Source organism: Galeopterus variegatus, unplaced genomic scaffold, assembly GCF_000696425.1.
Source record: "Galeopterus variegatus unplaced genomic scaffold, G_variegatus-3.0.2 Scaffold2726, whole genome shotgun sequence".
Lineage (NCBI taxonomy): Eukaryota > Metazoa > Chordata > Mammalia > Dermoptera > Cynocephalidae > Galeopterus > Galeopterus variegatus.
In genome coordinates, this window is record NW_007728837.1 from 153332 (window position 1) to 159331 (window position 6000).

Genomic DNA, 6000 nt, shown 5'->3' on the forward strand with positions numbered 1-6000 from the left:
AGCAAAGGTGGGAATAAATAAACAGGGAATAGTTTGGAAATGGTCAAGAGACAGGCCTGACTGAGCACAGCGGGGGCCAAGTTTGGGCAGTAGGCGATAGAGCAGTGAAAGCTTCCACAGAAAGGCAAAATGTCTGTGTTGGCATCACAGGTGCAGTGTGGAGCAAGAAATGCTACTTTAAAGACTGAGGGCAATCAATAGAAACCTGGTGACATAAATAAGGTCCATTCATTCAATGAAAACTATGCAGCTTCAAAACCAAAGAGCAAGTTTTTTAGGTACTGATCAGAACGATCTCTGAGATACCTTAAAAATAAAGCAAGCAAAGTGAAAAACCAAGTATATAGTACAGTACCATTTCTGCAAAAAAGGAGGGAGGGTTATACATGTATTTGCTTGTATTTTCAAAGAAGTAAATATGAGAACTGATACTTTGGACATTTCCATGTCAGGGAATTGGATGACAAGGAGATTTTTTATCGTGTACCCTTTTACACATTTTGGATTTTGAATGTATTCATGTAAAATCTATTCAAAACTTCATTAATTAATCAGTTGATTGAAAACTGGTGCAGAATCCCTCTTAGGCAGAAAACAGTGATTTGTTTAGAAAGAGTTTTTTATTGGCCATTTTAATCGTGAAAAAAGAGGCCTGAGGACATGACTTGGAAGCCAGGAAGTAAGCAAAGATAAAACAAAAGTGCCGTCCATGATAAATTAGGGTTGGAGGATTTCCCTGGGGTCCTGGGAGAAAAGCGGGGAGGGAACCTCAGAATGGGGGAGAAGAACTACTCTTTAGAGAGGCAGGAAAGATACAAGATTGAGAGAGGAGATGGCAAATTCTGAGAACTTCCTGACGGTGAGAATGATTTGAGGTCTTTTAAGAACAATGATGGCTAATATGTGAGGTCTAATTTGGGGGCATCGGCTGTGCTAGGCTGAGATGAGACCCCTTCTGTAACCTCCGAAGTATAGAAGTCTACTACACAGAAGCATCTTAATGGGGGAACTCAAACACAGAAAACACACTGAACTCCACCATCTGGGTTAATGCAGAGCCAAGAAAAGAGACCAGAAGCACAAAGGAAGGTAGAAGTGAACTTGAGAACCCAGAAAGCAAAGAAGCAAAGCATGGGTTGACATAGGAAAATGGACCTCTCCTCGCCCCCAAATCCTTGAGATGTGGGGCAGGGGCTGCTGGTTTTGTCACTCTATATAGGATGGTGTCTCTAGCCACTTAAGGGTTAAAGGATATTGACCTCATTGGGATGAAAGGGGTGGGGACACCCAGATAAGCCACACTGGCTTACACTTCTAATAGTGCTTATAGTTATCTCTTGACTCTTGAATGGAAGACAAATCGAAGGTGGTCTTTTATAACAGGAGATAGTAAATCTATAAAAGTTATTATGCTGAGAGGGAATAGTTTAAAATATAAAATGTTTTTATATTTTTGAATGTTTGAACAGAGGTTCTCAGCCTTTGGGACACAGTGCCAGTGTCTTACTAGAAGAGCGATTCTTATGGAAAGAGACACATGAGAACGTCGCAGGGGTGGGGAGGGGGGTGTGATTCTGACATACACCCAGGGCCCCTCCTCTCAAGAATTACTGGTTTAGAGATATCCCTCCTTAAGTGCTCCCTAGAAGACACTGGAGGATAGAGTGACAGCCATGGCCTCCCCCCAAGAGAGCTGATAGGATGCTCTATTGCAAGTTTTAAAACAGTGACAATTGATAGACCAATACTGTAAAATTATAGGCACAGACTGGTTAACCTTGGGCCTAGTGTAAAATTTCCCGTTCTCCCCCTTAGTCCCTGCTAATACCCAGTACCCAAGGGACCACATCTCAGAGAGCCGGTTATGGTGCCCAAATCCTTGAGCTAAGATAACTTTATTTACCGGTGTTTTTGTTTGCTTGTTTGGTGGTGTCTGGCTTAGATCTGCCTTCTCAAGACTTCCTTCCTCTCTCACCTCCTTTTAGAGCTATGCGCTCTCTGCTTCTAAGGAGTTCTAAAGGGGCTGCAGTACAACGGATCCCAGGCTAATTGGCAGCCTGTCTCTGGGACAGCCTGGGCATTCAAGGCCCTCCACGGCCTGACCTCACTATCCTACGAGATCACCCACAGCTTCTGCACACCCTCCTGGCTCTGGTCACACCAGTCCTGCCTGACAATCCCAATTCCTGTCTCCCCGCCTTGTTCATCCTCATCCCACATGGCCCCGTCCCTCCTTCCCCTGTGAGCCATCCAGCTCATCCTTCAAGCCCTGACTCCTCTATGCAGTCTCATCAGACACTTCGTGAGCTCCGACTCCTCACGTCAGCCCCGTTGTCAAGCAAGCTACGCTGCCTTGGGTTCCTGTCGCCTCTTTGTGTGAGTCTGTCTCCCAACGCCAATCACTTGTGCCCCTGTAGAGCCCATCCTGACTAGACACATGCTAAACACTAAAAAGATAATTAATTTAGTGAACAAAGGGCAGAGGCCAACATCCTGAGTGCCACTGTCTTTGATCAGTTCTGGAGGTAGAGCTCACTTTAGGACAGTTCCAGAGCCTGTGCTGGGGGTTGGGTGACTTATGGTGTCGCTAAGGGCTACTTGGTGCAGTGGGAAACACCAGACTAGGATCTAGGAAACCAGAGACTTAGTCTTGACTCTCACTAGCTCAAGACGGCCTCCCTAGACCAGTGCCTCCCAACCTTCTCAGTCTGATGTCCTTGTGGTGAGACTTAAGGGAGATCAAACATGTTTTCCACCCTCATGCAGTCATATGCTTTCTAGTAGTTTGTTCTCACAAATATCTTCTCTCTCCTATTAGATTTCAGGCTCCCAGAGGGCAAGGACTGGGTCTTATACTTTGTTCCCTAACAGCAGAAGTTCACTAAATGTTGAATGATGTCCCAGTCCCCGATGCATCCTCAGTCTCATCCTCCTAACACCCTGCCTTCCTCCTTCTACACAGCAAGACACCAGCGAGCAAAAGCTGAGGAAGGGACTGAGGCCATGAATGTGAAGTTCGCTGAGCTGAACACCCACTTCAGGATCCCGTTTAGCACCCTAAGCTCCTTGGAGGAGCAGCTCTTGCAGATTGCTGCTTGTGACTGATCATCTGGTACAGTGCAGAGAAAGAAATGATACCATATGGACATCCCTGTTAAAAACTCTGTAGGTGGGCCGGCCCGGTGGCGCACTGGATAGTGCGCCGCTTGGGAAGCACGGCGGCACTCCCACCCGAGGGTTCGGATCCCACATACAGACCGGTTCCCGCTCACTGGCTGAGCGAGGCGCGGGAGCAACGCCGAGGGTTGCGATCCCGTTGCCGGTCCCCGGTCTGGTACGGGGGCAACACTGAGGGTTGCGATCCGTTGCCAGACACGGAAAAAGACAAAAAGACAAAAAAAAAAAAAAAAAACTCTGTAGGCTGACAGGACAGAAAGCCCAAAAACGTATGCCCCTAGATGTGGAAGTAAATCAGATGTCTGGGAAACCGAATACAGTTCTGAAGGACATAGAAGGAGCTCTTAGCACTGGATGCTTCTGAACAGGGAGTCTGCTGGAAAGGAGCTTTACTCTTCATTGTGTCTATTTTTTTTAACTACTTGAATTTTTATTTCATGCATTAATTTAAAAAAATTAAAACAGTTAATTTAAAAACACATTTTCTCAGAAGGAAAATAAAAATCCACTCCCAAAGCAGGACCCTTGCTCTGCTCCAGGGAGTAGACTCCAGCGTCTACACTGAGGATCCTTGCTGCCTGGAAGCCGGCAGAGGCCAATATCCTGAGTGTCCCCATCTTTGATCAGATCTGGGGGTAGAGCTCACTGTGGGAACCTCCTGGGGCCTGTGCTCAGGGTTGGGTGACTCACAGCATACCTGAGGGGTACTCGATACAGTGGGATCCACCAGGCGAGGATCCAGGAAACCAGAGACTTAGACTTGGCTCTCATTAACTCAGTCACTTCTTTGGGTATCAGCTCCTTGGGTGTAAAATAAAGGCAATAGACTCGAGCTATGTGCTCAAATGTTAAACCCATGTCTCGGTAGTGACCTTTCCCCTTTCCTCATACTCCCAACAGTCAAAGAGAATTTGATCTCATTTTCCATGATTGAGATTATAAAAATATCGATTTTCTGCAATGCTTTTGAAAAGTGGCATACTATCCCCTCCCAACCAATCACTGAACTAGAATCTCCTTCTGCTCTAAGAAAATTCCATTTAACCTTATCTGTATTTAATTTCTTATCTCATTTTCTTAAGATTTGCCTCCTTCCAAAAGCAGAATGAAGGAAAAAAACCCATCTAATTGGATTCCAGTTCATTGAGGTCTTTACTGTAGGAAGCCAAGCTGGAGACCCCTCCAGCTCTGTGAACATGCAGTCTGCAATCTGGATACCTTTTATTTAATTTCAAGAATTCCCTTTGCACGGCAAAAAGGGGTCTGAGGAAAGCAGAGCAGCGCAGATGAAGGGAAGGGCAGAAGCAAGGTGCTCACAGAAGTGGTGCCCAGTGCTGGCCGCCCAGTGGGCTCCCTGGCTGGGAAAGAAGCAGGATCCATGGGAGGAGCAGGAAGTCATTTTTGACACAAACAAGGGTCCTGGGGCATGCCACTGCACCCCAGAGCCTGGCCATGCAAGACGCTGAAATGGAGAATGTGGCCCCGCAGGATGTAGCAGGTGGAGCCGTGGAGCAGATGCACCAACACGAAAGGGGGTCTTTTGGGCGCTTCCCAAGGCGCCTGCAGGGTCTGGAGCATAGCAGGGTCTGTGTCCATGTCCATGAGCATGGTCAGTTAACAGCACCAACTGGGAGGCCCAGGGCAGGAGAGAGACTGAAGCTCAGCCTCTAGCACCCATGTGCCCGGCCCTCCTGGAAAGAGACTTGCTCTCTGGATGGCTGCTCTCGCAGCAAAACCCTCTCCCTCACCCCTGTGCCCTGGGAAAACTGGAATAAATCATCAGGGTGAGGTCTGACTCAGGGCACCAGCTGCCTCTGGAGGGCCAGGCCACTATTGTGCAGTGAAAAGATGCTGCTGCACCAGATGAGGGACTGGAGGTGGAAGGAACAGGCTGGGGGCGAGGGGGCCACCGCCAGCTCTCCGGAAGCACAACCCGGGGCATTTTGTAGCCAATCTGTTCCTCATTCCCAGTAATCCCATGAGGTGGGCCCTGTTGCTTGACGTTTTTGTTTTTTCTTTTTTGGTGGATCAAGGGGAGGAAAGGGAGAGGAGAGAGACCTGAAGGCCGGGCCGGCGTCGTCTCTCAGAGAACGGAGGTAGGCAGCGTGTGTGGTGGGGACACTGCGCTGGGGACACCGCGCTCGTCCTGTGTGATCTGGGATAACCGTCTGGCCCGCGGCTCACTTTCCTCAGTTACCGAGTCAGGAAAGTCCCACCCCACCTATCTCAGAGGGATAGGATAAGGGTGACCATAGATAACGAATAGAAAACACTTTTAAAAAGGTATAAAGCGCTATTCAAACGCGAGGCAGTGTTGTCATCAGAAAGATGTCACCCTTAGCCCATCCCTCCGCTTCCTTTTTCAGGGCGTCTCCTGGCCTTGGGATCTTATCTCATCATCTCAAAAGCGTTTGGACACTCCCTGGTGGCTTCCCCTGATCACAATCTGTAGCCCTAGTGGCTAGAGGGCACCTTGGTGACCTGGGGGGCGGGGGGTGCCGGGACTCTCGCCTCCTTGCCGTCCCCCAGGCACCTTCCCCGGCCGCCTGGTCCACCCTACGAGATGAGGGCGCTGTTCAGGTCTGGGGTGCCCCTGCCCGACCCTCGAAGACCCTGTCTGGAGTGCAATTCCTGTTCCCGATTTCCAGCAGGTGGCGGGTGGAGGGTGGCAGGCTGGCGGGTCCGTAGGACGCCCCCCGGCCCTGCCCCCACCCTGGCTCCCGTCCGGCCCTCCCCCTCCCCCCAGCCCAGCCCTAGTCTCGCTCAGACGGCGCCTGGAGGGGCCGCGGGGCGCCGAGGCCCGGGCCGCCACTGTGCACGCGC